The sequence below is a fragment of the Pleurodeles waltl genome, chromosome 2_2 (assembly GCF_031143425.1).
Source record: "Pleurodeles waltl isolate 20211129_DDA chromosome 2_2, aPleWal1.hap1.20221129, whole genome shotgun sequence".
NCBI classification, from domain to species: domain Eukaryota; kingdom Metazoa; phylum Chordata; class Amphibia; order Caudata; family Salamandridae; genus Pleurodeles; species Pleurodeles waltl.
In genome coordinates, this window is record NC_090439.1 from 1,040,307,620 (window position 1) to 1,040,325,356 (window position 17,737).

Here is a 17,737-nt window from a genome sequence, read left to right on the forward strand (position 1 = left end):
TATGGCACTTTTCTGATTACCTCATTTATCTGGATACAAAGTTTGCAGTCTCCTGAGAGTGGTTGAATACATATTGATAAGTGCAACAGTAGAGCCATTGCCATCAAATCATAGTTGTGATGACCCACCTGCACTGTGTGTTTGCTGAGGAAGAAAATGCAGTAGCTTTGACTTTTCTGTGGAGTAGTGTAGCAACTACATTTGTTAAATTCTGCTTTGAGAAAATCATCTTTTCTTCCAATTTTATTCGCAGATTCCAAGTTTTCTGAATAAAGGCAATGGATGCCTCCATCTAGCTGTGATATGAGAGTATCTTTTGTCTTTTAATTTTATTTTTGATTTCCTTACGTTCCATAATTCACAGTTCGTTATTATCATCCACCAGCCATTCAGTGTATCTTCAGCTTGGCAGACATACATGCAATAGGCAGTTGGAGTATGCAATTTTTCTTTGTCCATTGTTGTTTTCTCCTTTTCCTTCTTTTTATTTCTCATGTTGTGGTCTTATCAACCTAGGATGTCGGTCTTTGTACATAGATTTTCCTTCAACATTGATCTGAATCTAGTTCTTCTGTGTCTTTTATGTTGACATGTTCTAACTTACCTCTTTCTGTTTTTTGTAAAAAAACTATTAGTGATTTTTCTTATATGTAACAGTGAATGTAGTCAACAGTTAACATTTTAATGATGTTTCAAGTTTTTAGGGTTCAGATTATTCTATTAGGGAACAGAAGTGCTGTCTGGCCTTTCGTACATACATGGCATGTGGACCAGACAGCAATGAGCAGTTTTGCTGAACATTCTCCTACTGTGTCAGCAGAACCACTTTAAGGTAATATTCCTCCCCAGTTCACCAAGAAACTCTAACTTTAGCATGCCGTTGCTGGAAGACACTGCAGTTGTGATGTCTCAGCCACCCAAGCCACCTATCGGCCAGTCTGCCTGTGGTAAATGAGTAACCAAATTCATTGTTTCCCCCAAAAGTGTATAATATGCTCTAGGTAAGAGTAATCTAATAGTGCATATTAATGCTCAACAGCACCTTTAGGCAAACTGGTCCCCAGAGTTACTCTTTTACAAAGTAAAGTAACCAGCATCTTTATGAAGACATCTCTATGAAAGATTACTTTATACACACACTGCATAAAACACAAAAAGGTAATGGGAAGAATGCTTGCAAATAGTCTAATGATTAGCAATCACATAAGATAACATTCCAACCTGTTGTGTTTTGCCCCCTATGTCACCTTAGATTAGATCCAACCATGTGCAAATCAGCCTTTAACCTGCTCCAATAGGAAAGGTCCTCTTTTATCTGGAGTATAAGCAACCAACGACCGGTTTCAGTCTATTTGGTTCTCTTCGGGAAGGTGCAGCTTGGTTCCAGGGGCACACTGATCACAGGACCCATGTCTGGGCATACCCTCGGTCACCTAGTAGATCACATCAAATACACAAGAAGTGATGGGAAGATACCTGCAAATAGCCTAACTCCCCGGCAATTACTTAGGTCAACATTCCATCACACTATATTTGCCATTTTATTAACCTTGTACATCAACATCATACTTGATGCCAAAACAAAATGTATGGCTATACGTGATACCTAAGAACCACCTTATCAAAAATGACATGGATGCATGTTGGACTGTGTTGTACTTAATCAATGAAATCTTGGATTAATTATGGTGAGACAAGGAAATTCCTTTGTGTACCAACCATGTATACATGAGTGCACATCAATGAAACATAAATATATTTTCGAGCAAAATCATGTTAGATTAGGACACTTAAAATATATGTTATGAGTGGTGTTACTTGCCCACAGCTCCTAAGTATGTAAATAGTACTCCCAAGCAGGGGAACACCAAAATATAGTCACAGTGTGAACCTGGAGCATTTATTTGCAGTAAACATTTAGTTGCCGCCGTGTATGTGAACGACTTCTTACCAGCTTCACACTCCTTCTTTAAACATTCCTGGATCCGGTCCAGGGTGCTGGAAGGAGGGTTTCAGAGACAGATACGCTTTCAACAAATATGGCTCTGACAAAATACTTTCTCATGAATTAGCAACTTTTCAAATTGACAGGAGAAATATTAGAAGTGGGCATAATTCACAGGAGCAGATTGTGAGACGTGCTCTTCCATCCATCATGCAGCAGAGCGCAGTAGCTGGCACTGGTCTGAGGAAGATATCTCTTCTAGAATAATAACATCTCCCCCATGATCCAATTACTTTGCCTGCTAAAATACCAAGACCAGACCAGGTCAAATCGTAGAATAAATACAAGAATACAAATAAGCAGTTTAGCAGATATTAAACCTCTTTGACATTGCAATCTTTGTACCAGTGCACTAGTGACGTTGAAATTAGTCCCAAAGTGCCACTGAAGTCTACGGCGTCCTCCATTCTAAGAAATAAAATGCTAATGCCGTCAGGCATAAGAAAACATAAGAAAACAAATGGAGCACAATATGTACTCTGGGCATGACCCTGTGTGCAGAGAGCGCTGTCTCTATTGGGAATTACCCAGGAAACATCCAATCGAGGGATGCTGCGCACGATTCAATGTGTGGATTTGTGCATATACTGATGTAACATTCCATCATGTCCTTCGCATTTTGTTGCTATTTCAAAGCGATGTATTAATTCTTCAGAGATTATTATTCAATTATGGGCCCTCATTCATAACTTTAACATGGGTGTGAGGCAAGAACCCAAATCCTTTCGGTTTGATTCAGGCACGATAATTGTTTGAGGAGCTCAGCCATCTCGGATGGTTCTAAGTATGCTTACAGGCAGCAGGGCTTACTTTAATATTGGGGCGACTCACTTCAGAAACACCAAGGGGTATATTTAAAAGCCCCTAGTGCCACCTTGGGCCGCCATAGCATCATTAGGGTCTAGCTTGCCTCGCATGCGCTTGCGCATGCGTTTCGCTTGCAAGACCCTTTAGGTGTCAAAAAGGGCTCGGAGCCCCATTCACGTCACATCAGTTGTCTTTCATTGGTTCATGGGCTTGCCTGTTAAAATCTGCTTGCTTTCATTAGTGGAAGGCACGCATACATCATGCCTTTTCCGGTGGTTAGCCCTCCTGGAGCGCAGCAACCAAGTACAGAAAACATGCAAGGCTACTTTTTATATTTTGTTCACAGCACGATCTTGCTTGGCAGAAGTCGAGCACTTTGCATAAGGTTGACGATGTTACATAGGTAATTGCACTTTTGCCGGTTACGTAAATAATTGCACTTTTGCCGAGAGGTTTCATTACGAGTGAACCGCTGTTTTTTTCTTTCAATGTGGAAAGAAAACTCTGGTTGGGAGTTTACAACTGCTAATAACTGTAACTCTTAGAAATGTGAGACCCTAGTGCATTGCAAATGCTTGTTTTTTTTTATTCTAAGACGGCGGTAAGGTAGCTTTTCCCCAGCACAATATTAAAAAAGTTATGCAATGCTTGCATTGCTCCACCTTGTAATCCCTTGTGCCACATTTTGCTTGCGTCAGGCATAATATATGCGAGGGGACATTCTGAAGCAAGGTGACCCAAAAAAATGACGCAGTCAAATTTACAAAATTTCACTGCTCCATTTTTTCCATAATTTTTCCGTTTGCTCAGAGCAGGCGTTAAAATGGTGCACTCATTTTAATCAATGGGCCTCCCTGTACTTTGCTGCACTAGGGTCAACATTTTGGACGCTAGTGCAGCAAAGCGCTACAATAGTATAAAAAAAGGTGAGGCTATTGTCCTATTGACTGCAATGGTGCATCGGATTGTAAATACGGCGCAACAGTGGTGTTGTTAGGTGGGGCGACTCAAGAAAAGTCGTGGATCCAGACCAATGTGCCACTTTCTTGTAAATATGCCTCAAAGTTTTTCAGATTCTAGGGCGTTACTCAAAACCAGTAGATTGCACCCTTGACAACAGACACAGACGAAATGACTAATACGGAATGTATTTTGATCATTATAAATTCTACTCCAACAGGGTGGCTGTATGTGCCCTGGAACATTGGCCAGCTTGTGATGCGTTACAAGATGTCAGCTGGGCATGCAATGCACTTTTTTCTTTTAACCCCTTCGCTGCCAGGCCTTTTCCCCCTCCTGTGCTGAGCCTTTTTTTGGCTGTTTGGGGCAGTTCGCACTTGGCCCTCATAACTTTTTGTTCACATAAGCTACCCACGCCAAATTTGCGTCCTTTTTTTTCCAACATCCTAGGGATTCTAGAGGTACCCAGACTTTGTGGGTTCCCCAGAAGGAGGCCAAGAAATTAGACAAAATACATTGACAATTTTGTTTTTTTCAAAACAATTGGAAAAATGGGCTGCAGAAGAAGGCTTGTGGTTTTTTCCCTGAAAATGGCATCAACAAAGGGTTTGCAGTGCTAAAATCACCAGCTTCCCAGCTTTCTGGAACAGGCAGACTTGAATCAGAAAACCCAATTTTTCAACACAATTTTGGAATTTTACTGGGACATACCCCATTTTTACGATTTTTTGTGCTTTCAGCCTCCTTCCAGTCAGTGACAGAAATGGGCATGAAAACAATGCTGGATCCCAGAAAACGAAGCATTTCTGAAAAGTAGACAAAATTCTGAATTCAGCAATGGGTAATTTGTGTAGATCCTACAAGGGTTTCCTACAGAAAATAACAACTGAAAAAAATAAATATTGAAATTGATGTGTAAAAATGAATTTTTTTTCTACGTTTTACTCTGTAACTTTTTCCTGCAATGTCAGATTTTTGAAAGCAATATACCGTTACGTCTTCTGGTTGCGGGGATATATAGGGCTTGTAGGTTCATGAAGAACTCTAGGTACCCAGAGCCAATAAATGAGCTGCACCCTGCAGTGGGTTTTCATTCTATACCGGGTATACAGCAATTAATTTGCTGAAATATAAAGAGTAAAAAATAGCTATCAAGAAAACCTTTGTATTTCCAAAATGGGCACAAGATAAGGTGTCGAGGAACAGTGTTTTTTTGCACATCTCTGAATTCCGGGGTGCCCATACTAGCATGTGAATTACAGGGCATTTCTCAAATAGACGTCTCTTTTACACACTCTCTTATATTTGGAAGGAACAAATGTAGAGAAAGACAAGGGGCAATAACACTTGTTTTGCTATTCTATGTTCCCCCAATTCTCCCGATAAAAATGGTACCTCACTTGTGTGGGTAGGCCTAGCGCCCGCAACAGGAAATTCCCCAAAACACAACGTGGACACATCCCATTTTTTGACAGAAAACAGAGGTGTTTTTTGCAAAGTGCCTACCTGTAGGTTTTGGCCTTTAGCTCAGCCGGCACCTAGGGAAACCTATCAAACCTGTGCATTGTTGAAAACTAGAGACCTAGGGGAATCCAGGGGGGTCAATAATGGAATCACTACCAGTGTAGACACAGAAATTATACACACATCCTGTACTATTTTCAGACAGCATATACAATTAATTCCACATCGTGCCCTCTTGCTAGGAATGTACTGCCTAAAAAACAAACGACCCTTGAAGAGGACCAAAGACTCATCCACAGCTATTTCTTTGCCTGAACATAGACCTCTGAAAACCGATCTACAAAATGATCAAGGACAGGCCTAATCTTAAAAAGACGGTCAGAATCAGGGTGATCTTGTGGCAAGGCTAATGCATTGTCAATAAAATGCAGCATCCTAAGAAGAAGCAAATACTGATTACGACTCATTGTTGCAGGAAATATAGCTTTTGCCGTCAAGGGACTAGTAGACCAATAAGAAACCAGTGACGGCTTCCTTGTCAACCCCATCAAAAGAGTCAAACCTAAAAACCTTTTCATCTCCTCCAAATTTGTGGGAATCCACTGGGCAGCTCTAGAGTGCGGCTTAAGTCTAGCAGCGTTGTCCCTCAAATACGGCTCCGCATATAAATTAGTCTGCTCAACAATCTCTTCCAAAAACACATCATCCACAAACAACTCAAAGAAATTGACAGGCAAAAAGTTCTCAGTATTGACTCTACACCCTGGGACACCAGTAAAGGCAGGCAACTCTGGTTGTTCCATGTTTTGGGCAACCCAGAGTTCAGGTCTTCTAACGGGAAACCTTTCAGCCCCAGGTTGCTGCACTAATGGCACATCAGTGTCCTCCTCTGAAACAGGCCATTCATCTGCACTGAGTGTGGCTTCCTCATCAAAAGATTCCTCTCCGGCAGAAACTTCACTGGCAGAATCCCTCACTTCCTCCTCTGCCTCAGATGCAGAGTCCGTCTCATAATCATGATCAGACAATGACTCCAAAAACATACCAACCACCTGCTGAGCGGTCATCCTGCGGCTAGCCATGATCTTTCCTATGAAAATTAACTGGACAAATGCACCACCAACAACCAGCACTGTGTAAGATAAGTAATAAAGTGTAGCTTTATAAGTAAGAGTTATAAACTCAAAAACTATGCTGCTCACTTGCCTGAAAAAGCTTGAATCACCAGAAACTATTCTGCACAGACACAGCAATCACCAATGATATCCCACTAAAAAGAAAGAAAGAAAAGCAATTAGAAATAAGACAACACAAATATCATTGTGCACAAATCTAAGGACAATTTCACACAAACCTGCATTTAGTACACCACCTACAAACATGTCATTCATGCATGGCAACAATACTCCTTTGGAGTAAATTGTTTTTACTTACCTAAAACATGCAACTATGCAAACCACAGGTCAACCACCGCCAAAACCGCAAGGAGCCACAGCAAAGAAAGCAAAAGCTTTGAACTAGAACAAAAAGGAGGAAAAAAATGATCACAAATGCAAATACTTTGTCAGTTGACAAACATCCCACCATCAAGCATTTAGAAATTGGTGCCTAAATGGATTCTGCCATAGGAGCAGATGGCCCTACTAAAAAATAGGCCTATCTGCCCCAAGGAGGGCAGAAAATACCTTTAGTATTGTGTCCCCAGGGGGAGCGACCCTTGCCCAAGCGCCCACCCCCAAACAAAAAACTAACCACACACACACACTATCCCTGGTGTCTACGTGGCTTCTGCCCCCTTTGGGGGCAGATGGGCCTAAAATAAAATAGGCCCATCTAAATGGCCAACAGTTCAATGCCCCCCTTGGGGGGGCGCCCCTTGCCCAAGGGGAAGCCCCCACATAAATAAACATATTTTATAAAATCCCTGTTGTTCTAGTGGTTTCTGCCCCCCTTGGGGGCAGATCAGCCTAAAAATATTAGGCTGATCGGTCCCCAAGGGGTGCAGAAATGGCCTTGGTACACGTGCCCCCTAAGGGGGGCGACCCTTGCCCAAGGGGTTGCCCCCCCTCCACTAACACACACACACACACACACACACACTATCCCTGGTGTCTAAGTGGCTTCTGCCCCCCTTGGGGGAAGATCAGCCTAAAAATAATAGGCTGATCTGCCCCCAAGGGGGGGCAGGAATGGGCATTAAAACATGCCCCCAAATGGAAGCGACCCTTGCCCAAGGGGCCGCTCCCGACACACACATCACTCTACAGTAAATTAATTTAAAAAAAATCCCTGGCGTCTAGTGGCTTCTGCCCCCCTTGGGGGGCAGAAATGGACACAATAAACAGGCCCCCAAAAGGGAGCAACCCTTGCCCAAGGGGCCGCTCCCCAACGCAAAAAATGTAAAACGTAAAACAAAAAAAATAAATCACTGGCGTCTGGGGGCAGATTAGACTAAAAATATTAGGCCGATCTGCCCCCAAGGGGGGCAGAAATTGCCATTAAAACATGCCCCCAAATGGGAGCGACCCTTGCCCAAGGGGCCGCTCCCGACACACACATCACTCTACAGTAAATAAAAAACAAAAATCCCTGGCGTCTAGTGGCTTCTGCCCCCCTTGGTGGCAGATCAGCCTAAAAATATTAGGCTGATCTGCCCCCAAGGGGGGGCAGAAATTGCCATTTAAACATGCCCCCAAATGGGATCGACCCTTGCCCGAGGGGCCGCTCCCGACACACACATCACTACAGTAAATTAAAAAAATAAATCCCTGGCGTCTAGTGGCTTCTGCCCCCCTTGGGGGCAAATCTGCCTAAAAATATTAGCCCGATCTGCCCCCAAGGGGGGCAGAAATGGCCATTTAAACATGCCCCCCAAATGGGAGCAACCCTTGCCCAAGGGGCCGTTCCCCACACACAAACAGCACACTAATAAAAAAAAAGGAAAATCCCTGACGTCTAGTGGGCATTCCTGCTGCCTGATCGCAATGCGATCTCTTTGGCCCAAACCCCCCACCCACCGGAGGAGAAACTCACCTGTTTCTCCTTTCGTCGCACTGGAAGCAAATGGCTTCCTGTGCGACCGGCAGTGGGTAATGAGGTCAGCACACAATTGCGCGCTGACGTCATTACGGGGGGATGAGGGGTGGAAGGGGTTGGTCTTCTCCTTCCATCCCGCCTTGTGGGGGTGGGGGCGAACCCCACGGAGAGAGCGCTAGCGCTCCCTTCCGGCTCCGGGCTCCGTGCCAAGGACGTAATGGTTACGTCCTCGACACAAGAGCACTGTGCCGCGGGATGTAACCATTACATCCGCGGCACAGAAGGGGTTAAGAACACCCATTACAAGATGGCCACCACTGCTGCATATTCAAGGCCATTATGACCAATAAAATGCATTCCAAGGTGTTTACAGTGGATGTACACACATGCAAGCGCAAACATGGGCAGCTATATTAGAATGGTTTAAAAACCATTTAAAGCAGGTTTCTCACTGATATAGTCTACTGAAGGGAGGAGCAAGGAACTAAGGCACAAGGCGGTGGGGGGGAATGGCACTTGGAGAAGGAGGCATTTTTACATAAAGAATATGGGAATGAAGGGGAGGGAAGGGAGGCTAAAGAGAGAGAGAGAGTAAATAGCCCCAAATGCACTGCAATAAATCATGTGGAACGATACATAATGACCAAAAAAACACTGACTAACATGTTATTCGGCTCCATGAATAGAGAGGAAAAGCATTCTTTAAGGAGCATGGAACTGTGAATTACGAACTAGGGTTGCACTCAAAGCTCACTCAATAGGTCTGTTTGCCAACAGACGATTAAGCTGTCTGTAAGTGAGACCTAAAGAAATCAATAGAATAACAATATAAGTTTCAGAGGTCTGTTGAATTTTCAGGTCCTAGTATTTAGACAACAAAACAGTTCATACATATTTTGTTCACATTGCCATGAATGCGAATGGCATTTCAACCCTTTATACTTTGAGGTTCGTCATCAAGACATAAAAAGTTATTTTGATGAAAGAGCAGATCATTGAGGTAGTAGCAAAGAATTAAAGTGATGGGCACAACAAAGGATAGGTGGTTTGTGTAAAGGTTCACTTCGATTGAATAAGCCGGGTTCCGGCATTAATTCAGGACCTCTGGGCTGTAGAGATTCAGCTATGAGAGGGAGTGTCAGTAAATATCAATGTCTCAAGTGCCTCCTGAAAAGACTGGGATTCTAAGTGCAAAATGTATACAAAGATTCATCAACTACATCAGTAGCAAACATTTGGTGCAAAATTTAAAGAAAGAGGCTAAGAACATGGTTGAAAATTAGGGAAAGCGTGCATTGCTATGTCTCTTATTCTCATGATTACATTACGCAAAGAGCACTTCTCCCTTTCTTGAAGATGCATAGGGTTCAGGTAGTTATTGACATATACCTTTAACCCCTTCGCTGCCAGGCCTTTTCCCCCTCCTGTGCCTTTTTTTGCCTATTTGGAATAGTTCGCGCTTAGGCCCTCATAACTTTTTGTCCACATAAGCTACCCATGCCAAATTTGCGTCCTTTTTTTCCAACATCCTAGAGATTCTAGAGGTACCCAGACTTTGGGGGTCATTCTGACTCCCGCCGGCCGCGGTATCCGCGGGGCCGGCGGGAGCCACCAGAATACCGCTGCGCGGTCGCAAGACCGCCGTGGGTATTCTGGGTTTCCCGCTGGGCAGGCGGGCGACCGTCAGGAGGCCGCCCGCCAGCCCAGCGGGAAACACCCTTCCACAAGGATGCCGGCTCCGAATGGAGCCGGCGGAGTGGAAGGGGTGCGACGGGTGCAGTTGCACCCGTCGCGATTTTCAGTGTCTGCATGGCAGACACTGAAAATCTTGGTGGGGCCCTCTTACTGGGGCCCCTGCAGTGCCCATGCCATTGGCATGGGCACTGCAGGGGCCCCCAGGAGCCCCACGACACCCCATACCGCCATCCTGTTCCTGGCGGCCGAAACCGCCAGGAACAGGATGGCGGTATGGGGGTCGGAATCCCCATGGCGGTGCAGCAAGCTGCACCGCCATGGAGGATTCCCCAGGGCAGCGGAAAACCGGCGGTACACCGCCGGTTTTCCGTTTCTGACCGCGGCTGTACCGCCGTGGTCAGAATGCCCTTGGGAGCACCGCCAGCCTGTTGGCGGTGCTCCCGTGGTCCCCGGCCCTGGCGGTCCATGACCACCAGGGTCGGAATGACCGCCTTTGTGTGTTCCCCCGAAGGAGACCAAGAAATTAGCCAAAATACAGTGAAAATTTCGTTTTTTAAAAAATAAATGGGAAAAAAGGGCTGCAGAAGAAGGCTTGTGGTTTTTTCCCTGAAAATGGCATCAACAAAGGGTTTGCGGTGCTAAAATCACCAGCTTCCCAGCATGCAGGAACAGGCAGACTTGAATCAGAAAACCCAATTTTTCAACACAATTTTGGCATTTTACTGGGACATAACCCAATTTTAAGATTTTTGGTGCTTTCAGCCTCCTTCCAGTCAGTGACAGAAATGGATGTGAAACCAATGCTAGATCCCAGAAACCTAAACATTTCTAAAAAGTAGAAAAAATTCTGAATTCAGCAATGGGTAATTTGTGTAGATCCTACAAGGGTTTCCTGCAGAAAATAACAACTGAAATAAAAAAATATTGAAATTGAGGTGAAAAAAACATTTTTCTCTACTGCAACATTTTCCTGCAATGTCAGATTTTTTAAAGCAATATACTGTTACGTCCGCTGGTCTATTCTGGTTGCGGGGATATATAGGGCTTGTAGGTTCATCAAGAACCCTAGGTACCCAGAGCCAATAAATGAGCTGCATCTTGCAGTGGGTTTTCATTCTATACCGGGTGTACAGCAATTAATTTGCTGAAATATAAAGAGTCAAAAATAAGTATCAAGAGAACCTTTGTATTTCCAAAATGGGCACAAGATAAGGTGTTGAGGAGCAGTGGTTATTAACACATCTCTGAATTCTGGGGTACCCATACTAGCATGTGAATTACAGGGCATTTCTCAAATAGACGTCTTGTTTACACACTGTCTTATATTTGGAAGGACAAAATGTAGAGAAAGACAAGGGGCAATAACACTTGTTTTGCTATTCTATGTTTCCCCAAGTCTCCCGATAAAAATGGTACCTCACTTGTGTGGGTAGGCCTAGTGCCCGCAACAGGAAATGCCCCAAAACACAACGTGGACACATCACATTTTTCCACAGAAAACAGAGGTGTTTTTTGCAAAGTGCCTACCTGTGGAGTTTGGCCTCTAGCTCAGCCGGCACCTAGGGAAACCTACCAAACCTGTGCATTTTTTAAAACTAGAGACCAAGGGGAATCCAAGACGGAGTGACTTGTGGGGCACTCACCAGGTCCTGTTACCCAGAATCCTTTGCAAACCTCAAAATTTGGCTAAAAAAACACTTTTTCCTCAAATTTCGGTGACAGAGAGTTCTAGAATCTGAGAGGAGCCACAAATTTCCTTCCACCCAACGTTCCCCCAAGTCTCCCGATAAAAATGGTACCTCACCTGTGTGGGTAGGCCTGCGACAGGAAATGCTCCAAAACACAACATGGACACATCACATTTTTCTACAGAAAACAGAGGTGTTTTTTGCAAAGTGCCTAGCTGTAGATTTTGGCCTCCAGTTCATCCGGCACTCAAGGAAACCTACCAAACCTGCACATTTTTTAAAACTAGACACCTAGGGGAATCCAAGATGGGGTAACTTGTGGGGCTCCCACCAGGTTATGTTACCCAGAATCCTTTGCAAAGATCACAATTTGGCCAAAAAAAAACACTTTTTCCTCACATTTCGGTGACAGAAAGTTCTGGAATCTGAGAGGATACACACATTTCCTTCCGCCCAGTGTTCCCCCAAGTCTTCCGATAAGAATGGTACCTCACTTGCATGGGTAGGCCTAGTGCCCGCAAAAGGAAATGCCCCAAAACACTATCTGGACACATACAAATGATCAACTACAAAACTACCTGTTTTTGCGGGGGTCCCTGCGTTTTTGGTCCTGTGCTCAGCAGCCATCTAGGGAAACCTACGAAACCCAGACATTTCTGAAAACTAGACACCCGAGGGAGTCCAGGGAGGTGTGACTTGCGTGGATACCCCAGTGTTTTCTTACCCTGAATCCTCAGCAAACCTCAAATTTAGCTAAAAAATCACATTTTTCCCACATTTCTTTGTGGGATCACCACACTGGGACAAATTTCCTACCACCCAACGTTCCCCTCAGTCTCCCAGTAAAAATGATACCTCGCTTTTGTAGGTGGGCCAAGTGTCTGTGACAGGGAAGAGCCAAAAACATGTCAAAATTGAGGGGGAACCAAAGCGGGTCCAAAAGGGCAGTTTTGAAAAAAACATTTTTAGGCTGACAAGTGGGACAGAATTTCTATTGGTATAGATGAGACAATGCTGGGTGGTTGGAATTTTGTGGATTCCTGCAGAGTCCGGTAGGTTCCATCACAAAAATGTGGGAAAAATGTGTGATTTCCAGCAAAGTTGGAGGTTTTCAGGGCATTGTGGGTAAGAAAATGGTGCGGGTGCATTTGAAGCACACCACCCTGGACTCACCCAGATGTTTAGTTTTCAGATGTGTCTAGGTCTTGTGGATTTTTCCACATGGCAGCGTCCCAAAGTCCAAAAAGTGCAGCCCTCACCATTCCAAGTGGGACGATTTTGCGAGTTAGCCAAGCTCTCATGGCCCAAATGTAAAACCAAAACCCCAAATAATCAAATGTCCAGTTGCTTGCCATGGGATAAGATGTTTTTTTTAGAGTGCGGGGGAAAGCTGAAAGTCTGTTACCCCCTTCAGTTGGGGTGGGGGCATAACCATGCCCATACTGCCCATACTGGTTGGTAGCCACCACCCCACCTTTGTTTTTTTTTTGATTCCCTGGCATTTAGTAGACTTTCTGCCCCCCCCGGGGTGTGGATCGGGGGTAATAGCCCCATCTGTCCACTGGTGGGCAGAACGACTTTGGCCCCATTTATTTGCGGTGGGGGTATGGCCATACCCCCACCCTCTTATTTTGAAAAAATAATTCTTCCCTGGTCTCTGGTGGGCTTTCTGCCCCCGTTGGGGGCAGATGGGCCTTCCAAAAATAAGCCGATCTGCCCCCATGGGGGGCAGATATGGCCAACAGTAATGTGACCCCATGGGGAGCGACCCTTGCCCAAGGGGCTGCCCCCCCCAAACAAAACACACTCACCAATCCCTGGTGCCTAAGTGGTTTCTGCCCCCCCGGAGGCAGATCGGCCTAATAGAAATAGGCTGATCTGCACCCAAGGGGAGCAGAAATGACCTAAAATAAATTTGCCCCCGAGGGGAGCGACCCTTGCCTAAGGGGTTGCTTCCCTTGCATGCAATTGGTGGGAAAAAAATCCCTGGTGTCTAGTGGATTCTGCCCCCCTTGGAGGCAGATCGGCCTAATAAAAATAGGTGGCTCTACGCCCACGGGGGCAGAAATGGCCTAAAATAAATTTGCCCCCAAGGGGAACGACCCTTGCCTAAGAAGTCGCTCCCCTTGCGTGAAATTTTCACAAAAAGATTTAAATCCCTGGTGTCTAGTGGTTTCTGCCCCCACTGGGGGCAGATTAGCCTAATAAAAATAGAAATGGCCCACAGATAATTTTGCCCCCAGGGGAGCGACCCCTTAGGCAAAATAAAAAACACACACACAAAAAAAAAAAAATCCCTGGTGTCTAGGGGGGTTTCTGCCCCCTCGGGGGCAGATTGGCCTAATTGTATTAGGCCGAAACAGCCAAAAAACAAATTGCCCCCCTGCACCAAGGGGCCGCTCTCCTTATCAAGTAAATAATAAATAAATAAATCCCTGGTGTCTAGTGGCATTTTCTGTTTTTGGATAGTAGCTACACTTACCATATGTGTTCTAAAATCGAGTTTACCTTTCGGTGTAACATCCTTTTCCACCTTTTGGAAACTCAGTCATTAATCAGAGCAGGCTGCGGCTTCTGCCTCCTATATCCCCATTCTACTACTTTCTATACTTGTAAATTCTAGATGCCATGAACTAGTGGTTGAATCTCTAATCTGATCTTCGTTAAACTAAAGCACCTACATTTAAGTTAGGTTGTCTGGCGTGTAGAAGCAGGAACAGGGTACAAAAGACTGGAAAATAGGTAGCAGCCTGTAAATGAAAAAGATAATTGCTATGTGGGGAACTCAGAAGGGTTGTAGCACAATGAAGCAACTCAACAAGATTGCTTACATAAGTCTAAAGCAGGTGAGACCGGTCCAAAAAGAAAAAACGTAGAACACAGATGTAGTCAAGATGGGCTGGATATGAGCACAAAAAGAGCATGGTTCAGCTGCCAGGAAAGTGTGAATAAGGTGTAATAATCTTGAATAACTACACACAACGAAACCAGGAGTGAAACTGTGAACTTTGCAAAGATAAAACACCTATAGTGTAATTAGAAGAAATATATGGGCATGACTCCAAATTTCCCAATGTAAGTATAAGACATGGTGGCCTTACTGCCTTTCTTACTTAGAAATAATATTTGAAGTGTGATTTGAGCAATACTAGCAAAGAACATTGTAAACTGTGTCCTGCTTGAAGGGCCTCGGAGAAATTGTATTTTCTACATTCATGGACATTGTTGCAAAAGGTGTGGTCCGAGATGCATGATTTGCTACAAGGAACAATAAATCGGAGGTAGATGAGATGCTGTAGTGGGGAAAGTGTTATTCCTTCATGTAACATCAGTCCTATTGACAGTCTAAGGTGATCCTCTCGGCTAATGGGAGACTTAAAAGCAGCTGGCAAGATTTTAGTGCTTAATAGGTTGTTCATGACAACAAGATCTGAGCTGCTGCAAGGTTTGGCTTCTGTGGGAGGGTGCGGGGGAGTTAATACAATGCATAGCTGGCACAGGTCACAAGATGCAATAACCTCTCTAAATTGTGCACAAAGTTGACTAGACCCACCAATCACATCAAGGTGGATCATTTATCGCTGACATAGTCACAAGTGACACTTAAACTTAGGGAATACCTGTGTGCTAGAATTTGTATTTCTGATACTAATTTTGTATTTCTGTACTAATGACATTTCTTACTATATTTTCTGTAATGCCTCATGAGATTTCCTGTAATAAATCATTTCAATTTATAACAGTACATGCACTATATCACGTTCAATTACCTACTAGAATTGTTGTGCATGCTCATCAAGAACTGAAAGCTGCAAAAATTACCATTCCACATGCATTAGTCATACGATGTTATCTACTTGGTTGAATAATTGTATCCAACTTTTGCTGAAACGCCAACAAAATAAATGTTTTAAAAAGGTAGCTCATTTATATTCAAAATGAGGTGCAAAACCCCAGCAGAAGCAAAAGTTAAAGCTAATGTGTAATGCACCTAACAGGCACCATTTAATACACTCTCTACAACACAGAACTCGAGGACAACCTTGGTTCCACCTCAGGGTCCCAGATATGCATCATATTAGCCAGTCTTTTGGTCCCTCCCTCAATGTGGCACCAAGCGCACACATTAGGAGATCGTACTCTTGTGCTGTGTCTACGCACTGTAGGAATGAAACCAGTGGGCAGTTTCCGATCACTCAATGCAGATAACACTGAGACCATCCTCTGCAACATGATACAAGTGCTCATGAAATGGTAGCCAAAAGCTAACTGAAATTCCTTAGAGGCTTATTCAAAGTTTGGTGGAGCGGGTACTCTGGGAAAAGGTGATGGAGTATCCTCGCCATCAAATTGAAGGTCTACCAGCCTGACTCACAGACAAGCGGACTTTAGGTATGTCAGTGATGGAGACTATTTCATCTCCGTTACTGACATACTCATCTGAAGACCCTGCCGAGTAAGAGCTGTCAGAGGTTTGGCCATTCAACCACCCATCCAGTTTGGAGTAAAACCGGGTAAGTGGCAGGGAAAACTGAAAATTGACCCTCACACTATAGGAGAAAATGCCCATGGTGTGGGGGGTCATTAGTTTTTGTATTTTCCAAAACAAAATCCCACTTTTGCAAATACAAAAACATGATAAAAGGTTTACTAACGGTACAGTCATGTTCATGTAGCCGTCCGTCAAACTTTGAATACATTGACAGAACATGACGGCCGTGATAGCGTGTCCAGTCTTTATAAATTACTTGTACTTGGAAACGCCGAAGGTCGGTGAACCTTTTAACCGAGTTGGGTTCTCCTCATCCAAGAATAGTCGGATCCCTCAGATCATTAATCAATAACCATTTAAATCAATACCCAATACTCAATTAATAGATCAAACAATATCTTAAGAATCAATAACAATCGGTATTTTGACGCACCATGACCTTTCAGTCATGAATAACCACACCAGTTTATTTGAAGTTAATGAATTTATTTCCCTATATTAACAAAGCTAGCATGATATAGGTGAGTCTCAAAATCAAATGGTATACATATACGAACATCACTATCTGTCAATAGCGGCGGAAGAAACGCAATCTTCGCAAAATCTGGATTATAATGCACTCGGTAATAGCAATGCAAATCACTAATATAAGCAACTGAATTTGACTAATTTCATACATCGGTCAGCATAACAAGATTTCAATTTAGCATGGTGCATCAAGTGAATACCTCAACTAACCTCTAATTAGCATTGGCATGTGGGCTTCATGCAAAACGAATTTAGTCAACACAAATTTAGAAAACTTCTAGCTTGGGCCCTACCAAAATAAGCAGTTGGTACCTAGGAAGGAAAACACAATGCATAATACAATTATCCTTTCACAATTACCAAATACAATCAGCATTCAAGAAAGGTCTTCGTCCTTCAGGTACCGTTTCGATCAGCATGTGGCAGGTTTCAAAGGGGCAAAGTTAAAGCAAGTTTCCTTGCGGCAGCAAGGAGAATGGGGCAAAAGTTACTGCATGGACAGGATGGGGCAAAATTAAAGTTAAAGTCTCTAGGGTGAGAATTCTTTAAAGTCTCTTTCTCTGCGACAGAGAAAAGGCATCAAAATGTCATTTAAAATGGCTTCTTGAATCTTGCTTCAAAATGGCATCAAGGAAAATGGCTGACTTCTCTTTGTCCGGTGGGATTAAGTAAGAAACGTTCCAAATTCTTCAGGGTCTTCCCTTGGAGGGTTCATAGGGTGGCTTCCTTTTGACCAATGAATAGTGTCTTTCTCCTAGTACTCATTTATGCATAAGGTGTCCTTGGAGCCTTGGAACACAAGTTGCAACAAAGTTTGCCAATTCATTCTATATCAGAGCTTTTATTGTCTGCACCTGCAGAAACTGACCTTGCTTCAAAGAGGATGAAACTAGCCTAGCACGAAACCTTGAGATAAGTGTATTAGTCATCTCTACTGGAAAAATACAACCTTAAAGTAAAATAGTATGTCTTTGTTAATACAAGTGAAAACCACGCAGTTAATTTTGAGACCAGGCAACTAGGCCAAAGCCTCTGCTAAATTTAAGCTAAGCATATAACAGT